The 24,000-nt window shown below is 42.9% G+C and overlaps 1 protein-coding gene and 1 long non-coding RNA gene across 2 annotated transcripts in view; one reads left to right on the plus strand and one right to left on the minus strand.

The window, feature by feature from the left end:
* Nucleotides 1-268: 268 nt before the first annotated feature.
* Nucleotides 269-12,819, minus strand: LOC109387426 (uncharacterized). Its single transcript, XR_002124995.1, has 3 exons — nucleotides 11,878-12,819; nucleotides 11,515-11,624; nucleotides 269-1,031 (listed from the first exon to the last, which is right to left on the minus strand). It is a non-coding gene; the product is annotated as an uncharacterized LOC109387426 (long non-coding RNA).
* A 469-nt stretch (nucleotides 12,820-13,288) lies between these two features.
* The window catches only part of ZFAT (zinc finger and AT-hook domain containing), a 219,382-nt gene continuing 208,670 nt past the window's right edge, over nucleotides 13,289-24,000 (plus strand). The window contains exon 1 of the mRNA XM_019651286.1: nucleotides 13,289-13,530. The gene's annotated coding sequence lies outside the window, so the exon portion shown is untranslated. The remainder of the gene's footprint in view (nucleotides 13,531-24,000) is intronic.

Consider the following 24,000-nt stretch of genomic DNA (forward strand, 5'->3'; position numbering starts at 1 on the left):
TGAGGCTTCCTGGGGCCAGCAGGACCAGCAGCACAGAGCTCCGGCTTGGCCATTACCAGTCATGAACGTCAGCGCCGCAGTTCTGGAGGGGCTCGAGGGCTACGTGTGTATTTTCGCTCGGAATTAGGAAAGACTAAGCTACATGCAGAGGCCACTAGAAGTTTGAGAGGCACGCATTTTCTTTTTCAAGCCATAGCTGCTTTTTTTTTTTTTTTTTTTAGCTGAGCCCTCCTGCCACCTTTTGGCAGCTCAGCAGCAGCAGCTCAGCTCGGGCGGGACTCGAACCGCTGTTGCTCAGAGCTCGCACTCTTGAGCGAGCTCTTAACCAACTGAGCAAGGCTGGCCCAAGCCATAGCTTCTTAAGTCAAAACCTAAATAAGACCTTAAAAATTCAGAAAGGATTAGCAATGTGCCCGAGGTCACACAAGTCATTAATGGCAGATCTGGGACCAGAACTAGGGCCACAGAACTCGGTCTAGTGCTCTTGCCACTCCAATCCATCTGCCCGATGGTCAATCGTATTTACTCCCTCCCTGGATGAGTCGTCGGCTTTTCCCTGGTCTTCGTCACATGGCTTCCTTTGGCCATGGAACAGAAGCAGACCCACTGCAAGCGGAGACTGAGATGCACTTGCTCAGTTGGGCACGCTCTGCCTTCAGCACGAGAAGACGGTGCTAGACAACTTCATGGGTCCACGTAGAATGAGAGACTCATGCAGCAGACCCCAGCCCAGCCCGCAGCTCAGAGGCTCCCAGTCCTGCTCGCCTAGATCAGCGGGCCCCCAGCTGAGGCAGACACAGGAGTGAAACAGATGCCCATCTCTAACATCTTTGTGGTTGCACATTATGCAACAGCAGTTGGCTGATTCAGGCACATCCTACACACAGATGTACAATTCCTGTGATTCAGAATTATGTACTAGAAGGATCCTGGGCTTTGACGGAGTTAACCTGAATCTTGGTTTGGGCATTTAGTGACATGAAGACCTCAGGAAAACCGGTGAAATTCTCCGAGGCACGGTTTCTTGAACTCTGAAACGGAAGTAAAAATATTTACCTATAGGGAGACACTATGGACTTAATCATGAGCCGCCCCCTCCAAAAAAACCCCCAAAAAACTGCAGCTCTAACTCCCTAGTGTGCCTGTATTGGAGATGGGGCCTGTGAGGAGGTAATTAAGTTGAGATAAGGTCATAAGGGTGGGGTCTTCATCTGATAGGATTGGAGTTCTTGTAGGAGACACCAAAGTGCTATCTGTCTATGTCTACACGCTCTTTCTCTTTCCCCCTCTCTCTCCCCCTCTTTCCCGCTCTCCCTCTCTCCTGCCCCCCCCCACTTCTGTCCTCTCCCTCTCCTCACCCCAGCCACTATGTGAGGACACAGGGAGAAGGTGGCTGCCTGCGACTGCTAATCTTCACAGGTTTCTCCAATATTGTGAGAAACAAATTTCTGTTGTTAAGCCACCCAGCCCGTGGTGTTTGGTTACAGCAGACTGAGCAGACTAATACAGAGAAATTCAGGATTCTATGTGAACTGCCTAGCACCTAGAGGGGCTGAGATGATAAATCTCTACCTAGAGAGTCGGAAACAGGTAGGCTATAAGTACACTGAAAATCAGTAGTGTCAGAAACACACTTGCCACTGATGTGGTCATACAACCCTGAGTTTTAGCTGGGCACATGATACCCAAAATAAAAACTGTGTTTCCCAGATTTCTTTGCAGCTAGTGTGACTGGGCTATGTGACAAAGTTATGCTCAAGAATATATAAATGGAAATGCCATGTCATTAAAAAGAGAGAGGGCACCCTTCCCCACCTCTCTCATTCTTACTGGCTGGAATGTGGAGGTAATGAGGTGATGGCTGGAGCTCAAGCAACCATTTTGGAGTAGGAAGCCACATGACATGCACAGCAGAAAGGAGACAGAAGGAGCCTACGTTCTGACGCCTTGGTACCAGCCCTGGACCACCTGCCTATGGACTTCTAGAAGAGAAAAATAAACTACTAACTTGATTAAGCCACTATTATTTAGGGCAGCCTACTTAGGGCTACTTGGGAGCCTGCAAGAAATGCGAATTCTCAGCTCCCACTACAGAACCCCTACGCCAGTCTCTGAGGCCAAGGAATCTGTTTCAACGAGTTCTCCAGGTGATTCCTACGCTAAAGCTTGAGAGGCATTGATTTAAGAGATTTCCGCCACATCCGCCTAACCTGATAACTGATAGAGTCGTCTGAGATTGCAGGTTTTGTCCAGGACTTGGCAGGGGCTATAAAGCCAGGAAGGATGGCAAAGCCAGCAAATGACAGTGTCAAGATTTAAAATGATTTTGACAGAGTGGAACACTGGACCAAAGCCAAGCAGATGAATGTAATTGGAATATATAAAAAGCAAAGCAAAATGTTCTTTTTTTATTGAAGGAAATATAAAATGTTCTACTCTTTGACTTCTTAAATTAAAAAGAAATATAAAATTACATATTTTAAAGTGCAGCAAATAATGCTATAGATCAATGCCAATTACGGCTAGTGGAGGGAATGACGGAAGGAGATATGATCAGGAAAGGGAATGGAAACAAAAAACCCAAAGTAATAAAGAAATACAGAGTCCAGGGTGGAAAAGAGGAGAAGTGAGGCCGCAGTTTAGGATCAATCTGTAGACATTAAGATGATCTGTGCAACTGGAAGTAGTCATAATGAGTCAGATTACATTGACACCTACTATGTGCCAGGCACTATGTAAATTAATCCACTCAGGAACTTTATGAGGTAGGATCGATTATTATCAGTTTCTCAGACACAATTACTGAAGCACAGAGAGGCTGAGTCCGTTTCCCAAGGCCACACAGCTAAGACAAGGAAGCAGGACATGAACCTGGGTGGCTAGCGTTCAGGGCTGTGACCCTCAGTCACCCTAGTATACTCTACCCTTTGGTGCTGCCCCACTCTGGTGACTGATCAGCTTCTACTGATTGAAAGCCACACATAAAAATAAGGAAATCCATGACCTCCTATGACTGTGACCAGAGTAGGATCCAGGTGTAGGAGGATTATCAGCTCAAAGATGTCATCAGAGGCACAAGCGCTTTCCACTCCTGGGTGCTACGGTTCTGAGGCTCTGGCTTCATTCTAAGGCTGGCTCTGTTCATAGTTCCAAGATGGCAGCCAACAGTCCTGAGGCTCTGTGCTGTTTCTTCACCACCAGCAAGGGAGAGAGGGTGTCACCCCACACATGGAATATTCTGAGATACGTATTCTTTAATGCAGCTTTAGTATAATAATGTAGGCAAATGACAATTCTTGGGCACTAGGGGTCATCCTTGGGAATGCTTCAAGTTACCTGTGTTAGGTTACTCAGCACCTAACCCTGGAATCAAGGATGGGGTCACCTACCCAGGGTTTTGTGGTACCCAGGACAAATGGGCTCCACTATCAGTTGTTGTGATTCTCTCTTTTTTCTTCTAAAGCAAATCAAGTCTCCTCATGTGTTGAAATCCTAGCACAATAATCAAGATTGAGAAAATCGTAAAATATTCATTAGAAAACACTTTGGATAGAAACCAACAAACCCCTCTTCCCAATTCTTCAACAGCCTTTCTAACCATCTGAGGCATCACAGGAGAAGGCACTTGGGGGCAGTCACCTTCATGCTTTCCTTTGACAGGTAAAAATTACATTCTGTAAGGAGGGACCACTTAACAGTGGTGGTGGTAGCAGGTGTTTTTGGAGGCTGGAGGAGTCCGGCATTTATTAAATGTCTAGGTGCCTAGAATGATGTGTCATGCTTTCTCATTTCTCTACTTTAACAACTATAAGGAGGTAATGTGATTCCCGCTTTGTAGGTGAGAGAGCCACGGCCCAGCATTGCTGTGCAATTTGCTTAGTGTCATTTAGCTTGTCAAGCGGCGGAGGTGAATTTCAAACTCAAGTCTATCTGATTCCACAGCCCAAGTTCTTTTCACCACAGCACACTGGCCCAATCCAGGATTGTTCCCATGTGCTTAAATTATTGGGTTGTTGGAGAAGTCATGACGCATTTTTGCAATGAAAAACAGAAAAAATACATCATGACTTTTTCGACGACCCAATATTATTAGCACTGAGCCTTTTAACTGAGGTTTCCTGGCTACTTCTTATCTGCCCTCTGGCCCGTGTTGGTTGTGAGAACGACTCTCAGCTTATAACAGATTTTATAAAAAATTATTCTTATTGAATATTTGCTGTCTGCCAAGAACTTTGCTCAATGCCATGTGTACAATCTCAGTTTATTCTGCCAATAAGCCTGTGATGCAGTTTATTACGGAGAATGTTGTTAGTTGCTAGTGATAGAATCCCAAATTAATCACATGCCAATGGCCACATCCACAATTCTTTTCTAGTTACGACTCTGCCTAGAATTAATTGCAGGTATCTTGAATTTATCTGACTTCAATGGGAAAACACTGTAAATCTCTTTTCCTTGAGCTGTTTTGTCCAATTTAAAAGATTTAATTGGTGCCACCTTAATCAATTCAGTGGTTTTAATAGACATACCATACATTCCATTGGTCCTTGCCACAAGGCTGAATTTTTACCAGGCCTTTGCCACCTAAAGACCTCAGTTTTATCTTTTATTATTTGGAAATCAGACTCAATTTCATCCTCTAGTCCTCTGAGTCCTCAACTTTCTGGACATTTCTACTCCGTTTGACATCTCCCAAATGGACAATTCTTTCCTAAACTCAACTTTCTCTTATAGTACTACATTATGTACAGACCATAGCACCTCAGGCATATGAGTCACATACTGTTTCATAACCTCTTTGCCTGAAAACACAAGCTCATTCAGTCCACATCTTCCCAGTGATCATACGTAAAAGTTTTACCGAATGCATCACCACTAGATAACATGGGTTGCCCGTTTTCCATCCTTTGATAACATATTATTTTGCTTCCCACTCCCGAGCCCCCGAGTTAAGGCCTCATCATTTAAGTTTTCTGTTATGGCTGCACCGCAATTGTAAGTTCCAACTACTGTAACAATCAGCTTAGCCTAAGTAATGCTGGAATAACAACAAACAAGCACCACCTCTTTACAACAGGAGAGTTATTCCTTACTTATGTCCATGGCCTTTACAGGTCGGCTGTGATTTTGCTTCATGTCCTCTTTATTCAAGACTCAGACTGAAGATGCAGACACTATCTGGAACATTCCAGCTTGTGGCAAAAGAAAAAAACAAAACAAAAAACAAAACAAAAAACAAAACCGGGCACATTTGCCTTTGCTTAAAAATGGCACATGTACTTCCGGTCACATTCCATTGGCCACAGTCAGTCATACGGTCAAGCCTGACTTAAATGGGTACAAAATCTCCTCCTCCTACAGGGAAGGGGAGCATAGAAGCCCACAGTGAAGACAGCAGACATTGTTGAGCAAATAATACAATGCACGCAGTTGTGTGCTGATAAATGCTTAACAACTGCCTCTTGGGGAGTAAATGCCCTGATATGTAGCATTTGCCAATTTCCATGGTGTAACTACTCCCACAATGGCCGATTTCAAAGTACCAATCAGATGTGACAGAATGCAAAATTAGGCAGGAGATGTGTGCAGTCAGCTCTCGTGAGCCAGTGTGAGCAGGCCACAGCACAGTACTGAATTCACCCCGTTTTAAGTCAATCGCTAAACACAAATTGAGTGATACACGTTCCATGGTGTGAATATGAAATCTTGCTGTGGACTACGGAAGCAAGGAGGGTATTATTAGGTGTGACTCCGCGTCAACCTGCCTTAAGCCTAAATCAGGATTGGCAGTAGGGATGAGGAGGACTTAGGCACCTCGAAATTAAACCTTCACATTATTTGCTATTCCTGTATTAACTGGCAAATTCAAGTGGAGAGTAAGAATATGAGATTGAAATAAAAATCACCTTTGCCTCTATAAATAAGATTCAGCCCCAGGTTCCTCCTTGGCAGAAATTCTTATTAAAGACTTGGCTCTCCTCCAAGAAAAATAAGGTAGAGCTCATTCCAAACCCTTTAATTCCAAATTATTCACAAAGGGACTTGCTTGATAAGTACACCTATTTTTTAATATGTTTGCCATATTAGCTTTTTTTCCCACTAAAATGCTTGCTTAAAATATCCACGATCATGGAATTAGCTCTCACATACATTCAGTCTTAACTAGTTTTCTTTTCAAAGAACACTCTTTAAGCACACTGCCATCACCGCTGTAGTGACATTGAGCAAGTTGCTTACGTTCCCTGAATCTTTTTGCTCATCTATAAGATGGGATGACAACTCCTTATTCCTTGCTATTCCTCATAACCTTGAAAGGCTGTTATGAGCTTAAATATCTGGCCAGTGTGAAGCATCTAGAAGAGTACCTTGCACATGGTAGTTACTCAATAAATACTCATTGTGCTGCATTACTGAGGATGCTGACAAGAACGTTTACAATTATTATGGAGGCATAGGACTCGAAGGTTTGCGTTACTACCCAAAATAGTGAAGGGCTTTACTCAGTAGCCTCACAGCACAGGGCAGGGGGATGTCACTGTTGATTTTCAGTACATCTGACAGGAATGAGTTCTGCAGCTCCCCTGGAAGCATGGATGTTATTGTAATTCAACAAAACTCACCTCTCTTGTTGTTAGTGCATTATGGCTATTAGCCTCTAGCTTGATCCAGATTGTCAGTCCAACAGAAAGACTGAACGGTTTGCCCCAGGGCAAAATCTTGGCCTGCAGGGAATGGACCCTGGCACCCCATCCTCAGGGAGAATGGAAAGCTCACTCAGTCATGCTGCAGTCCTTCACCCTGGTTCTCACATAAAATATCAAGAGGAAATTCCATCTATGCAGTCATTCTGGAGGAGCTGGAGGGCCATTCAATCACAGATGCCTGGCATAACGCAGCATGCCACATGAGGTCATAGGACAAACATCAGAGAGAGGTTGTGATGATGACTCACAGAAAAAGCAGCCCCCACCACCTTCCTGGGGACCACTCATTCATTCTTCCCGAGGTCCTGAGAAGAACCAAGATTATTATTTCAGACTTCTTTAAGCTTCTTAACTTAAAATGTGATGAAGAAGATACTGATGCTAATAGTAAAAATGGTGAAAGCTGCTTAACTCTGTATCCTACTATTTTGTAGCGCGCGCGTGTGTGTGTGTGTGTGTGTGTGTATGTATGAGAGAGAGACACAGAGAGAGAGAGAGAGGGAGGCTAAGTATGTATGTATGTAGGTATATATGTATGTATTGGTTCCTCCTGGGTAGACCTTTTTTTTTTTAACTATCAGCTTCTGGATCTGCACACAATTTTCCAGCAGTCACAGTGACCTACTATGCGTACGGCCATCCAAGACTTGGAAGCAATATAATAAAGATTACTAGAAGCAGAGGCTCACTTAATTGGGCATTGCAAAATTAAAAATTTAACCCTACTTGTGTGAGCAGTTCCACAAATAGGGGCGAAAATAACCGTCGTAGTATTTACTTTTCCAATTAATCCACTGAGTAAAGCTTGCTTCTATAACAAACAACCTCCCAAGTGTTCGTTTATTTCTCGCCGATATAATAGGCCAAATCAAATGTTCCTACGTGGAGGTCAGCTTTCCTCCACAGAGTGATCCAGGGTCCAAGCCTGTTTGCACTCTTCCTGGACAACGGAGCAGGGGGCTCATTCTACTAAAGGCGGTTTCCCCAGCACTCCCAGGTACCCGCAAAAGCAGCTAATTTCACTTTCTGGCAGCTCTATTGGTAAAGCTAGGAGGGGAAAAAAAAAGGGGGAGGGGGGAGGAAGGGTATATAAAAAGCTTTATATTCACCGGGCATCATGATATATTGGATTGTTTGAAATGGACGAACCAGATGTCATCTCCAGGTTCTAGTGGATACGTGTCCATCAAATCTTTAGATCAAACTTTGTACAATAAAATTCATTGAAGTTTTTCAGATGATAGCCGGCAGGCATTCAATAAATATTGATTTGTATTATCAAAGGTATAATCAGGACCATGTAAATTGCCAAAGTAGGCAGAGATGTGCCTTGTACATGTCACTCAGGCCTGCTACATATGTTCGTGCAGGGTGACTGGTCTGCCTAGCCGGGGGATTGTGGGCTGTCATTCCCAGCCTGCCCCTCATTCACCACCTCCCTCTACAAGTTTACGTTCTAGTCAGAGGTGTTGACCTTCCCAAGTAGAGGGGAGTGCCTTCCAGTCAAGGGCGTGCTTGTAACTCTGCTGGAGCCCACACTCAGATCCAGGTGCCTCTCACTAATCCAGGAGCAAAGGAGTCCCCCAAGAAGAGAACTAAGTGTTTTTCCCCTCCTCCTCATGAGGCACACAAATACACATGGCCTTTTTTTTTCAATCCTGCTTTTGAAGAATTGCCTTTTTTTTAAAAAAAGATTTTTATTGGGGAATTGGAGAGATGGGAACAGACAAGTTGCTGTCCTTTTGTTCTTCAGTCTAGTTGTGGAGGACGTTGCTTCACTGGCCCAAGTTGGCACCATCATTGCGCTCTTCTCTGGCGAGGCAGATCAGTCGCCGGCTTCTGGACGGCCGCTCACTGCGGCTGCTGGCCGCTCACACTGGCTGCTGGCTACACACGGTAGCCCATGGCAACCCACTGCCACAGGGGCTGCAGCCTACGCCGTCGCCGGCAACCCATGGCAGCCCAGCTCCAGGTTGAGCTGTTGTTCAGCATCTTAGCTGTGGAGGGCAGTGTCACTGGCCCTCATATGTGGGATCCGAACCGGGGGGGCGTCTGACATCCGAAACCAGCTCTTAACCATCGCACCACTCGGCCGGCCCATAAGAACTGCCTTTTAAATACCAACATTCACCATAGCTCTTCATGAGCTGACAATGTCAGTAACTCAAAAATATTTTCATTTTCTAGCTTCCAAAAAGGCGTCAGCTGGGGCCTTCATCTCCCAAAGGCCAATTTTAAACATCCCATGCTTACATGCCAAAGCTTTGTACTCTAAAGCTAATCTTTATTTCAGTTATAGAAATATAATTCTACAAAAAGAAAAAAAGAAAAACATGGCCGCTCCATTTAGCCTGACTTGTGCATATTCACTGCATACAATGCAGTCCTATTTCTTCCTGTTGAAGCAAATGGAGCACTGAGATCTGTCGGATGAAAGGTGGAAGCCTATGGCCACGACACCACGGGTGAAGACAAGAGGACGTGCAAGCCACCAGCAGCATGAGCGGCAGCGGGAAACCGTCCATCATAGTCTAATTCCAAATTAGGTGAACTTGTAATCATATCCTTGGCCAACAACTACAAGTGTGACCTTGGCCCGGCCAGTCAGTCCCCGCCTTGAGCTTTGCTTTCCTTATCTGCACCAGTGCCAACAGTATAGGGTTGATGGGGGATGAACGGAGCTAATGAATGGGAATCATCAACTTCCTGATATGTGGTAGGTTTTCCAGACCTCGTTACTACCCTTTCATTCATTTGTTGTGATTTTAAGTAACTACTTATTACTGGCATAATACTGGGTATGGCTTTGTGAGGGTCCATGAAACGTAATAGCTTTTTTCCTTCATGGAGCGTTCAACGCATTCATTCATTCAATGAACAGTTACTGAGTGTCCATTTTTGTGCCAGACGCCCCGGTAGGCGTTAGAGTTTCAAATATGAATAAAATAAGCCAAGGCTCCTGCCCTCAAGTAGCTCACACTCCAGCTAAGATGAGACACGTAAACACATACAGAATATTTACAAAACAGAGTAAGAGCTACACCAGGGGTATGTGGCATGAACGCGCTCACAGACCTAGAAAGCAGATGAGATTCACGTGGGAGAGAGGGCCTGAGCAGAGAGATCTAGGTAGATAAACTTGTGTGCATATGGAACTTGATAGGCATGAGATTTCTGCAAGTTCTCAACATCCGGGAACAGAATGGCTCTTGCAAAAGTAGTGGGAGACATGGCTGAAGAAATTAGTTGAGGATGAAGTATCAAAAGCCATTGAAGAAGTTTTGTTCATTTCTCTCTGAGGCAAGGAGAAGCCATGGAAGACTTTTCAGCTGTCTGGGGACATGCTCAATGTGCTGCCTTTCAGGAAGTCCCTCTGGGGTCTGGGCTATGGTGGAAGTTGGGCTGGACTGGCCCAAGACAGGGTGGCTACCACCACCATTTAAGAAAAAGACTTTATGGCACTCAAAGACTGACAGAACGGAGACGGGGGTAAAGTGAGAATGAATCATGCTACTAGGGGTCTGGCAATGTCATTGCCATGGTCAAGAATAAGAAGACTAGGTTCAGTAAGGATTTACACACACACCTAATGAGTTAAATAGCATATCAAAAGAACAATACTAGGACTGGCTGAGTGGCGTGTTGGTTAGGAGTTGGCTTGGGACGCGAGCTCTGAGCAGCAGGGCCGCCGGTTTGGATCCCACATGAGGGCCAGTGACGCTGCTCCCTCTACAGCTAAGATGGTGAACAACAGCTCGACCTGGAGCTGGGCTGCTGTGAGTCGCCGGCAATGGCGTAGGCTGCAGTGGGGCTGGCTGGCAGCGGGCGTGAGCTTTCGTGAGCTGCCGTGAGCAGCCGTCCAATGGCCGGCGAGTGACTACCTCAGCCGGGAAGAGCGCAATGATGGTGCCAACTTGGGCCAGTGAAGTGACGTCCTCCACAACTAGACTGAAGAACAAAAGGAAAGCAACTTGTCTGTTTCCCTCCCCCACTTCCTCAATAAAATCTTAAAAAAAAGAAAAAAAAAGAAAAAAAAGAATACTACATATGAGAACACCACTGACTTTATTGTGCCTAATTAGGCAAAGGAACAAGTGCTACCAGTTCAGAGGAAGCAAACACTGCTCGCTGCTGGATCTTTTCAAGACTCTTCTTTGCGTCATTTCCCCCCCATTCTGGGAGCAACATCCCTGATACACCTTGGAGTAATTTGCCTATTTGCTCATCCTTAACATCTGAAAATCTCTCATTCTAGGTCCCCAGCAGCAGTCAGGAAGAAATGACTACCTTTTCTCCCCTGGATCTCATACTTCTTGCTCTGCTAAGTATCTAACCCTACCGCCAACACTTTTTTTTCATTCTATGAGTGTGACCATGTGCATTTTAGAGTAGTTCAAGATTTACAGGGTACTCATAACTTCCCAGAAAATCTTTGGTTCTGAGATATAAATATAAACATGGTCAAGTCTGCCCCTAGCAATTTCATGAAATAGGCAACAAGTCCATTCAGCCATTGAATAGCTAGTTTGTTCAGTAGTGTTGGAGTCCTGAAGAAGGTGCTGGAAATGCAAAGTAGAACTAGCCAGGATTCCTGCCACTAAAGAGTTTTATAGTCTGGAGAAGGCAAATAAATCAGACCTTAAAGGAATGGGTAACAAGTGATAATATTAGATTGTTAAGATGCTATAGGAGCAAGAACAGGAACACAGCCTATACGAGGATGTTCAGAGCAGATTTCTGCTGGTGACATGTGCATAAATCACAGAACACAAACCCGACTTAGGAACAGTGGCCCAAGCAAGGCACATACCCAATGCTCTGGAAAAGGGACTATTTCAATGCAACTGAGTAGATCCAGCAAGGCTTTTTGGAAGGGACTACGTGTTAGCTGGAACTTGGAAGGGTCAACTGAATGCATTCCTACAAAGAAAATAGAAAACAAACGTAAGGGCATGTTTCAGGAACTGAGTGACGTCCTTTACTGAGACCAGGTTTAGGTTGGCGGCTACAAAACAAGCAAACAGACATACAGTACTTTTTAAAAAAGGTTAACAGTTAAGTCTAGAGTGCAACAGCACTACAACATTCAAGAAATGTCGGGAGGCAGTCAGTGATTAAGAGCTAAGTTCAACGCAAGAGCTCTAAGCACAGGTTTGAGGAATGATGACGTCACCTGTGTGTGTGAATCCTAAGGTACCCGCACGGCCTTGAGGTCACAGGCTCCTCCTTCTGGAAACGCACTGTTGCCTACGTGGTGGACGCTGGGTCAAGTGTCCACTTCCATCTTTCCTCAGTAGCTAGAAACTGTAGAGGACCTGGAGGTTCTTGTCACAGAGTTTTAACTTCATCCAAAACTTTAGAAGAAACCTAGGCGCCCCAGAGGAACTTAGAAAGCTTATTCCGTGCCTTGCTCAGGTGCAAACAGAGAAGCCAAATAACTACCCTCCGAAAGCAGCACCAAGGCTGTTCAGCCCTTATATCCAAAGTTCTCAACTAAACTTCTGCGGGGATGGGAGTCGGGTGGGTAAGGACTAAGATTCATAGATAGCAGTGGATGCTCTTTATGGCTTTCCTCGATTTTTTTCCTTCTTCCTAAGAAAAGGGCACGTAGAACAAAGAGCACTGAACTTGAAGTCTGGGTCTCTGCCGCTACCCGACACCGAACAGGTCATTTAATCTTTTAAACCTCTCTGCGTCCTGTGTCCCCATTTATAAAGTAAGGAGGCTGCGGGCTCCACACTAATAACTAAGCACTTAGGGTTTACCATGTGCCAGGTGAGGCGTTTTCCACCTTCTCTTCCAATCCTCACAACAACCATAGGTTTTACTAATCCCATTTTACGCAAAACATTCAGTTCAGAGTGTTTAAGTAACACGTCCAAAGTCACACAGCATTAGTGGCGGGGCCATACTGCAACGCGAGGTTGCCTGACTACGCGGTCCCGGTTTGATACCGGTTAACCTCCCCGAAACTGGGGCCCCGGGTTCCCTTTTCTCAACTACCTGACCTCCTCCTCCGCTTCCTCCGCCTCCCTAAACGCCGGGGCAACGCACACCTTTCACCACCCAGCATCCTGCTCAGTCTCTCAGGAAAGCTTTTCGCGCTGCCTCGGGAAATTTTTCACGCAGCTCGCGCCCCGCCCACGGCTTCTCCTTATTGGACTGCTCCAATTCAGGAAGGCGACGAGGAGGCCCAGATGACCTCCCAACCCCGCCCCCCCAGCGCTCTGGGCGCACGCGCTCCCAGCGTGCGTGCGTGCGTGTGAGTGAGCACGTGAGGCCCCCGGAACGTGCACAGGGGGCGGGGGCAGGAAATGGGAGGCGAGGGGAGGGGCGGCCGTTGCCATGACAGTGACGTCAGGCGTCAGGGAGCGAACCCGGCCCTTTCCCCACGCGCGCGCGCGCGCACATACAGACAGGCACACGCGCGCGCACGCGCGCGCGCCCCGCGGCTCTCCCTCAGACACACTGGAGGGAAAGGTCAAACTAAAGGCGAGGGAGCGGGGACGCTGGAGGAGCCGCCGCCGCGGGCCATGACGGACGCGGCCGAGGCGGCTTTCTCTCCGCCAGCGCCGCTGAGACGCTGCTCTCGCCGCGCCCCCTGCACCCACCTTCTGTGTCCCCTCTCCCCGTGCCCCTTCTCCCCGACGCTCGCGCGTTCACGCGCCCCCTCCCCCCGGCGCTCCTGGCGCGCGTCGGGCCCGGGGCGCGCGCTGGCCGGGAGCGGGAGCGGGCGCCAGAGGGTGGGGGCCGAGGCGGACCGGCGAGCGGCCTCCTCGCGCGACCCCCGACCCCGTCGCCCAGCCCCTCGGCGAGAGCCCGTCAGGTGAGTGCGGTTGGTGGGGGGAAGATGTCAGGAGAGGACAGGGGACCGAAGAGCTCAGTTCCCCGCCTCACCCCTTCCGGGGGCGCACTGACAGGCGCTCGGGACCCGGCCTCTGGGGGGCGTCGCGGGGTCCGCCCGTCGCGGGGCCTGTTTTGGCGTCTCTGCCCCTGGGGGGTTGGGCCCCGGAGTGGCGGCGTCCTGGGACGGGGACAGTGCGGCGGCCGGGCCGGAGTTGGCAGGGTGGCCCGGGCGTGGGACAGGCGCCGGGAGGCAGGTGGGCCCCTCTCTGGGGCTCGGTCAAGTGCGGGGAGGGGACGCGGGGCCGGACGAGGTGCGCGCGGGGGCCCGCAGCAAGCTTCCAGGAAACGTTGGCCGGGCAGTTAGGAGCAACTCTGCCCTCGGAGCAGGCAAGCCTTGCTTTTTGCCCCGGCCAGCGAAAAGTGGCGAATTTTACAGCAAAACTCAGGGGGAAGCAGGCAGGACAGAGCGGAAGGGAGAGGGGACCGGGAGGACCCGCCTGGATGGGGACCAGAGGGGCACGAATCCGCCTGTGGGTAGCACCAGGGCACGATGTGTGGACGTTGCCGTGCCAGTGTTGGATGTTTTGTTGCTGATGGTTATTTTAGGACTAAACGATACGAAATAAATAAATAAATAAACAATGGAAAAAAAAGTTACTTGGAAGAGAGGGAACTGGCTTGCATGGCCTTCAGCCCTTCCCGGTTGATGCAGGAAATGGGTTAATCTTTCACACCGCCGCCCCCCAACTGAACCTGTGCCCAGTGGACTTCAAAAATAATAACTACAAAACTCTCTCTAAAGCCCTGAAACAAGGTGGTGTTCGTCTGATGCGTTTCAGGTGTCAGGCTCTGTGTTCCGTGGGAGAAACATGGAAGGACACCGAAGTCCTTGATAGGCTCGAGCAGTCGCCTTTTTTTGTCATCAGCTTTGGAGCCCATCAAAGTGGAGTGGAGGTACAACTGCCAGGGTGAAGGAGTCATAGTGACCCAGTGCCACCCACCAATCAGGAGCTTCCCTGGCAGGGCCTTGGAAGGCGGCTCCCGGCCCAGTACGCTGCCGGGGTGGGAATAACCAGCGCTGCTGCTGATTTTTTTTTTTTTACTCTTTAATTTCCCTCTATTATAATGCGTGCTGCCTGTTAACCACACGTTCCAATGCGTTATCCATAGTTAAGCTCCTCTCCACTGAGTCCCTTTTAAATGACCCAGCGCTATAGCCGACGTCTCTTTTTTGATACTTGAAAGTTATTTGGAAATTTCTAATACAATGCATAGTTTCAAATTGATACGTTTTTTTTTTTTGGGTGAGTGTACGTTTAGCTTATACAGATTATATCGAGTGGGTAATGTGTTTCAAAATTTAAATCTCATTCAAGAAAATGTCTGGTTTGTGAAAGGTGCCTGATTGTGACAGCTGAGGCAATGCCTGAAAGAGCCTTGGGCGAAGGATAAGAGACCAGCCAGCACGCCCTACCTGGTGAATTTGATGATAACCGGTAGGTTCCGCATACACGCACACAAACGCGCTCCTTACCGAAGCCTCCTCTGATGTTGTCCAGCGTTGCTTCTGTTGAGTATGGATCTTCGCTTGTTTGTCATTTTCAAAAAGTTCTGTCAACCGACAGCCCTCATTTTGAAATTGAGCCTTTGTGGCACCTAGCCAGGGTACTGAAGGATTTTTACAAGGTGTACGGGACGATTATTCAGTTCGGGGTCTTGTTAATTCTTTCTGTGCAGCCGTTTTTGTCCCTGGTTCTGTGCGGTGATGCCCCTTTTACATCTTGCTCTTCCTATTGGCTGTTGCTGACGTGTCTAAACACAGTCCTGTGATGGGGTACTTGAATGTTACAACCTAAACATCATTTCCTGTTACAGATAAATACATTTTTATTTACTTTTCTCCTCTCTTTTTAAAGGGAACCCTAGAATTGGGCAAACCAGCACTTACTCAGCATGTCCCCCTCCTGTAGGTCTCATTGACCTTCGTGGCATCATGGAGGTCATGTGTTTATGGAGATAAACAGTTTTTGTTTCCTCCAGGTGATAAAGACCCATGACATATGCATATCTTGATTTATTTAAAAAAAAATTTTATTGGGCATTTATGATCATTATAAAAAATAATAAATTGACCTCGTTTTGGGAATACATTCACTTCTATTTTATATTAAAAAATAATCACTTAATTTTTTTTCAACTTTTCTAGTATTGCTTATATATTCTACCACAGATGAACAGCTGTTATTTTGGGTGACATTTTTAAAACTTGGGAAATAGGGAGAAGGACAGTAATGCTGGGATGAACTTGGCCTATGAAAGCAGCTGTGTTCACTTTAAGAAATTTGATATTTTCAAGTACAAGATTACCAAACAAGTTAAATAGTGGTTAGTTATGGTATATGAGAATTCTATATTTTACAAAAAGTATTCAGTAAAAGGTGCCTTCAAATAATTAATGCCTTTTTTATGGAACTTATAAAATGTGATTTGATTTATGAAAAATCATTTGCCATACAACAATTTAGGAACAGATTTTTAGCATAATACAAGATTTATTAGTGTGTTCCTTAAATTATCTCTTTTCCAAACATGTTTTGGGGCAAAGTTATTATTTATGGGCTTCTTAAATTCAAAGCTGCACCACTTATGTGCTGCCTACTAATGTTTTAACTGAATGGAAAATTTGTCATCTCATTTGTTCTGTACTGTTTAACGAGAACATTGAAACCTAATTAAAATGCCAAAATTTTATGGTCAGGTTTGTCTGGAACCCCATCCAAGGAGGTAGTTCGGTTACTGAGGTATCAAAAGCACCTTGTTATAAGATACTCTTACTAGGACGGTGGTCCTGCAGCATAGGCCACCAGTGGTTATACCCAGACTTCAGCAAAATCAAAATAAATGGATTTGGTCTAAAGTCCACATGCAATGAAAACCATTACCTTGAATTTTTCTCTAGGTACAAATTGTTATCCAGAATTAAAGGCTTGGTTTTCCTAAGCTGCAGTTTCTATTTGGGTCAATTGTGAACATTTCTATTTTGATAAAAGAACAACTACATACACTTTAAACTTCCAAGAGTTTTTTTTTTTTTTTTCCTTTTTGTTAGTGCAATTGAGTTGATTTGGAATCACAGAAGATATTGAGTAAAGTACTTGGGGAGTTTTCATTCTGAAATCATTTTGATTTGGTGATGTAAAAAACAAGGAATGTGAGTTAATATGAGCAGAACTAGCTTATGGGTTAGTTCAGGCTTATGTTGGGATAAAGGAGAAAGGGAGGAGCTAGACACAGACTTTTTTTTTAAGGATAGTTAATCAAATTTGCTTTATACTGTTCACACCTGGCTTTGGTAAGAATGATACCCCTCCTCCCCACTTTTAGAGAAGGCTTTAGAGAAGGGATTTAAAGGATAAGAGCTAAGCATGCAGGTATATTAGCATTCAAAGTATCTTTTGAGAGCTTTAATAGTTTTTTGTTTTGTTTTTATGCATTAGACAGAAAGGAAGAAATTATTTTCATGATGACTATGGGTTGAGAGCTCAACTTTGGGCTAATGGACACAGTTTTATTCCCTTTAGCATAATTGAATATTATAAAAATGGAGGGAACAGCTTGAATGATTCCACTGATTTTTAGTACAGGCTCTTAATTCCTCTGTTGAACAAATAAGTAAAAATGAAAATTGAAGAAATGATATTAAGGGAAATATTTAATTTTCTGTTAAACCCCAAGGGGCTGTCTCAAAGGATTGCTAATTTTAGAGCATGGTGAGGTTAAGAAGTTTATTACTTGGATTTATATTAATGAGGGCATGTAATTAAAAAAATTAAGTACATGCAAAAAAATAAGTAGACTACTGCATCTTAAAAATATTTGTGCCAAGATCTGTGAGAATAGAGGTAATGATTAGAAATTTTAATTGGAACTTAAGTCTGATTTTGATTTATGTTCTCAATTTCATTACTTAACCCAGTGTCACTTTAAAAATATCACTTAATTTTCCTGTTCCCAGTTTTCTTTTCTATAAAATGCAATCAGTAGTGCAACATACTTCATGTAAATTGGGTTTTCAAATAATATTTGCTAGACTTATTAAGCATAAAATATTACCTAGTACTATTATGTATGTATACACCCACTATGTAGGATTTTAAAACGTTTACCTTGTAATCTACAGAAATTTGGGTAAAACTTTTAAAAATAAGGAAGGCTGAGTTCAGAGTTTTAGTCATAGATGATCCTGTAAATTGCATTTTCCTTATTCTGAAACGACTTTTTCTCACTATTACATATTTATATTTTCAAGACTTCAGTAATGCCAGTTTTTAGTTTTGGGTCATCTTACCTATAGTATCAACAGAAAGTTCAGAATTATAAACACTACCCTCTTTACTTTTTCCCAGCTGTTCCATCTGGGAGATGGTTTGAATTTCAGCCATTGAATGTGGTTTAACCAGAAGTTATTCTACGTAGAAAGGTTATTACAATTTTCACAAACTAGGGGGAAATATAAATTTATTTTAAGATAATGTATGATCATTTTGTATTACTGCAGGGACAGTTAAACAGTGTGTATAATTTACTATTTCTGATTATTAGCGTTTGTTAATTAGCGTAAGTTAACTTTGATGTATTAAAATCAACGTAGTAATTGTACAGTCTCTTAAAAATATCTATTTGTGGAATATTTTTTTAAAAACTTGCCTTTAAATGGGCAAGAGATGGAAATTTTACTCTGAAACCTTCTAATTGAATATATAGTTAAATATATATAGTTAAATATTTGATATTGGGTATTGTTTTGATTGTTATTTTACATATGAGGATTTTTTTGTGTGTCTTTATAGGATTTGTATTAATTTGTAGGATTACTTTATGAAAAGAAATTTCCCTTTAAAAAAAGTTATGTTCTTAATGATTATTTGGTAGTCCTCAGACTTTTATATTTGAAAGAAGTAGAAATGAAAAATTTATTAAGCTCTTTCCCTAAAATGCACTAATTTGGTTGGAACGTATAATTTATTTTTCTGTAATGTAGAGCGTTATCTTTATCTCCCCCAAAACTTATGGCAGAATAGTTGGCTATTTTTGCAAATTTAGGGAGTGTAGACTATGCTCAGAAATGACCCATTGAATGCTAAGTGTTGGACTGAGTTTACAATATCATATGGAAATGACATTTTCCTTATAATGACATTTATGTTGTTTCTGTTTACCGTTTCTTAAACATCAGTGTATGTGAATATATTGTACATGTTGGTTAAATGATGCATTGAAGGATTTAATTTATACCCTATGTTTCCCTCTCTGTCAATAATTGGCCTTTAGCCATATACTGAGAGAGAATTTTTTTTTTTTTTTTTTTAGCTGAGCCATCCTGCCACCTGTTGGCAGCTCAGCTTGGGCTGGGAATCGAACCACTGGTGCTCAGAGCTCAAACTCTTGAGTCAGCTCTTAACCAACTGAGCCACTCGGCCGGCCCTGAGAGAGAACTTTTAATGCATGATAGAGTGAGTGACCCAGGGTGGGTTTTGGTTTATTCCTAGTGTCTTTATCTGATGGAGAAAAGTGAGATTGTTCGTAACTCTTAATATGTGTTAAATATTGTTTTGAGAATTTGTTTTCAATCAATCTACTATTTGTAAAGGAAATGACACTTTAAAAATTCTTGAGCATGTTTAAGTGGTTATGTTCCCCAAAAATGTTAGTGCAAGGAGCAGGGGAGGGTAAAGTTAGAGAGGATTGTAGGAATTAGATGGCATTGTATAAAGTGAATAATTATTTTGATATAAATGTTAGATTAATCATTACATACCTTTCTCTAGGATTGCAACCTTGTTTTTTTGTTAGTGCTTCTCACTGTGAAGAGGCAAGCGTTGCTGGGAAAGGCATGTGCATATCTTTACGCTGTTTCACATGTTATTGCTTGTAACATGTTAGATGGCTGTGAGAAAGACAAGCAGCTTCACACTATGAGTGTTTTCAGTGACCACATGTAGAACTCCAAATGTTATAAGGTGGGAGAACAGATGCTCAAGTGATAGGTGTGCAAGGATTTTCAGATACAAAGCGATTGTTAAGAAAATTCAAGTATGCCAATCTTGAAAAAAAAAATGACATCATGCCACTTACAATCATATAGCCTGTATTTTCCAACACTGTACCAGTTGAATATTCTGTGGCCATTGAAAAACCCGTTCATCTGTATCTTCCTTTTTCTGTGTTATAACTGTTTGTCATTAATTTTGAAGGCTTAGTACTATCTACTTTGTTCTATACCTGCCTAATTCTGTAATTGAAGAGAAACTGTGAGAATGAATCCTTATACCTGAGAAGTTAGAATCACACTGGGAGAAGCATGAATAATTGCTTTTATAGCATAATTGTGTAGATATATTAATTTTTCTTTATAAAGCAGTGGTTTTAAAACATTTTGTAAAGGGTTCTAGAGGAAGTCAAGCAGGCTCATTCCAATTGCAACCATTGCGGTTTTACCTTGATCAGTTTTAAGTGTGGAAGTTTGCCTAAGATTTCATTTGAGAGCAGGATTCTGTTGTTAAAAATAAAAAGAATGGCAGCCACTATTGTTAGCATATTTGATCTCATCACGTCCTGCTTAAATCCTTAACAATGGTTGGGTCTTTTTATGATGACTTCTAAGACTTTTTTTTAATCTATTGTAGCTCCAGCTTCATTCATCTCTTTATCACTGTTTCCCTTGCATTTCATGTATACACTGCATTCTAGTTTTGCTTAAATTGATACTCCCTAAGAGGAAAATGTTACATCTCCATGCTTTTGTACACAGAACTGCCATCATTCTTGTCATGCTAGGCTGAACTGTGTTCCCTTGGAACCTTGGTCATAGCTCCATAAAAGCACTTATTTCATTGTTGTGTAACCATGGCCTCCCCTGAGAGCAGAGACCGTCTAATTTATCTTTGTATCTATACTACTTGGTGTTCATTAAGTATTGAAATGTGTTGAATAATTGCATTTAGAATTTGAGAAGTAGTAGAATTACTTTAATGCACACTCATGTGAATAAAACATCCCAGATCTAGTCCGTGCAAATATTTTCAGTGACAGTGTCAGGCATTAGGCTAAGTTTATAAATGTATCCATTGTACTTACCATGAAGTATAATAAAGCCAAAAGATATATGGAAAGATTCAATTCGATTAGGTGCTAGTGGCTCAAATGAAATGATGTATTGGGTTCGATTGTCCAATCTTAAAAGTTGGTTGTGAAAGCATTGTAATAATTATTCTATAGTACTGACTGCCCATGAATAAGTTTCTTCATATGTGATTAAAGCTAATAGACTCAAAAAGACATTCAAATGTCAAAGAATATAATGTAGTGATACCCACCACTATAGGTAAAGGATGGGTCCTGGAACTGTCTTGCCTGAGTTCATATCCCTACAATAGCTTAACCATTCTGTCCCTCCATTTTCTTATCTGTAAAACAAGGATTTTGATGATACCACTTTCTATGGCTGTGATGAAGGGTATCCATGAGTTAATAATGTAGGTAGAGCACTTAACCCTCCGTCGGGCATAACTGATCTCACAGATTCACTGCACACAGATTTTCAAATATCTCCCAGTTAACTTAAGTGTCATAACTCAGTCGCTTCCATATCTTCCCCCTCTACCATAACCCACCTCCAGTCATGTTTGTGATTTAGTACAGCAAAGACGTATTTCATATTTGAAAATTTGTGTGCAGTGAATCTGAGATCAGTTGCGCCCAATGGAGGGTTAAAACAATGCCCAACACGCAGAAAACACTCAGTACACGTTAGCTATAATTAATTTCTAGTGGCTTTTTATTTAAACAATTAAATGTTTATTGCGCACCATTTCCATGTTTAAAAAGAATTGCTTTACTTGTTAGTTGGTTACTGTATCTTTAAGCTGGCAACTGTTTTACCTCCTTCCTGATGTCTCCCAGAGGAATATAGACTGTTTCTGTCAGGTGGGTTGACATGGGAGATCGGAAACTATGCTCTCTTGATTCTGCAGCAGAGCACGGTGTTCCCATGGCCTGTGCAGTTCTTGGTGGTGCCCACAAGAGAGCAGGGACAGAAATAGCAAGTACGGGAATCCAGTGACAAGTGACACACGCCTTAACCTGTACCAGATAAGCCCTAAACTTTCATGCTTCTCCGTAGAGGATAGGTGTTCAGGTTTTCTTTTTTCTTTTTTTCCTTTTTACACTTTCCTTTACTTTTTTGGCTTGGAAAAATAGATTCTTGAAAATCTGAATTCACATTTATTCCAGAAAGGCACCTACAAATTTAAGTCAACGAACCTGTTTTTTAAGCTCATTTTTAAAATATGTTCCTGAAATGAAGGTGTTAGTAATCTGTGACAGTACAATGAAACTCTTTTAAATATGCTCATTTAGGATGCAAAGAAGAATCAAAAGGAAGAAATTTTTGTCACAAGATATTTTGTAAAGAGTATTTATTCATTTCTTATTATAACAAGTAATGCCCAGTGTCTCTTTATAGCCTACTTTGGTTTTCTCTTTTGTAACAATTAAAATATGATGAGAAGTTGATGGATAACTTTTAAAAATATTTCATTAGAGGAGGGAATTTAACAAGCAGTTTTGAGCGTACTGTGTTGAGTGATTTGAAGATGAGGGGCTGGGGTATAAAGATAAGTCAGGGTTTTGTCTTGATCCTTCTGACCTATGGGGAGACCTGAGTATGCAGAGAATGCATGAGGACTGAAAGCTGGAAACGGGAGTGGAAGACTGCTGGAGTTTGAATAGAATAAGGGAACCAGGCATTAGTGAGGGACCTTTTTTAAATGCCAGCCACATGTCCGCCATGGGAAACGAATGCTTTTACGAGTTGGTGGATACACTAGTATTGTCTTATACTTAGAACACTAGTTTAATATTAGGAATTTTTTTTGTTTAAGTGCCATTGTAGGCACTTGAAAATATTTTCTGCACCTCCTTTGAAATGCTAGGAGTTAGGTCATACTGGGCAAAACCACTTCTAAAATAAATACAGTTCTGATTAAGCCTATTTCCTCTGTACAAACCAAGACACTGTGTCCATGTCTAATGTTATCTAGCTTGAAATTTCATTTCCCTTCCACAGCATGCCTTTCTGTGTTTGTTAGGCCAGACAACTTCTTATTTTACTTCTTACGTCCGTTCTTGTTCCTTATTATTGTTATTGCTAGTATTCATATTATTATTTAATCAGAAAAGAGAAATACTGTTTGCACATTTTCAAATGCCTCAAAAATGTTTGCTTACATAGAGCAGTGAGTTAGATTCATACAACTCATACAAGTTCCTCTCCTCAGTAGCGTCTCTACCACGTTGTCATCCACCCTTCCTTGTTTTAGAAGGTTTCTAATTGTTAGAAATGACTCTTATTGAGCTAGCTAGATCTATTTCCCCCTAATTTTCAGTTACTGGTCCTGGCAATCTAGGGCTATGTGAAATATGTGAAACTTAGTCTTCTGACACACAATAACTCTTAAAAAGTATTTGAGAGTGACTGTTCAATCTTACTGAAGTCTTTTTGCTACCCTAAGGGGAAGAAGTCCTAATTCCCAAACCATATGCACATGACATGGTTTGCAGACCTTTCTCCATCCACATCACTAAACTCATGACAAAGTCTGTTTTGTCAGTATACCTCTTAAAATACAGTGGCTAGAACGGAACTGACTCCTTCAGATGTCGGATGATTGCCGAATACAATGAAGCTATTATCTGGATACTGTACTCCTATTAATGCAGCCTGAAATTTGCATTACATTTTTTGGCAGCCACATTACCCTTTGATCATATTGAGCTTATGGTCAACTAAAAACCTTGTCTCTTTCATGTGAACTGCTTTAAGTCTAATCTTTCTCATTCTTTACTTGTTAGTTGATGCTTTGAAAGTAAACGAAGAATATTATGTGTAGCGTTACTATAAAAGTTTAAATGAACCTATCTTTATCAAGTTTCATCCCATTTGACTATCTGGAGATACGACTTAACATTGTATAAGACAGCACAGGTTTCATGGTGCTTTCATATATACTTTAATTTAATCTTTACAACAGCCATCGAAGAGTCAGAAGAGAAAAATGACTTTCCACTAAGTCAGGAATTGGCAGACAGCACTTTGTCGTGGGTTTTTGATTCCAGACCCCTTGCTTATCTTACCACTGTTCACTTTGTAAGCATTTAGCTTTTCCTTTACTGCATGGGCAGCCCCATGTGGCTGGTGCATCCAGTGCAGGACAGGTGACAGTGTCTGCCCTTTGGCATTCATTGCTTGGCATAGAAATAGTTACTGCCAGTTACTGGCCGCTTGCTTTTGGGAAGGCACTGTGGGAAATTGTATTGTTCAAAATATGCGCTGCCTCTATCAGGGTCCTCTCTGTAGGATTACATTTCCTACTTAGTCTGTTGACATCAG

The sequence above is a fragment of the Hipposideros armiger genome, unplaced genomic scaffold (assembly GCF_001890085.2).
Source record: "Hipposideros armiger isolate ML-2016 unplaced genomic scaffold, ASM189008v1 scaffold_157, whole genome shotgun sequence".
In the NCBI taxonomy this organism is placed as follows: domain Eukaryota; kingdom Metazoa; phylum Chordata; class Mammalia; order Chiroptera; family Hipposideridae; genus Hipposideros; species Hipposideros armiger.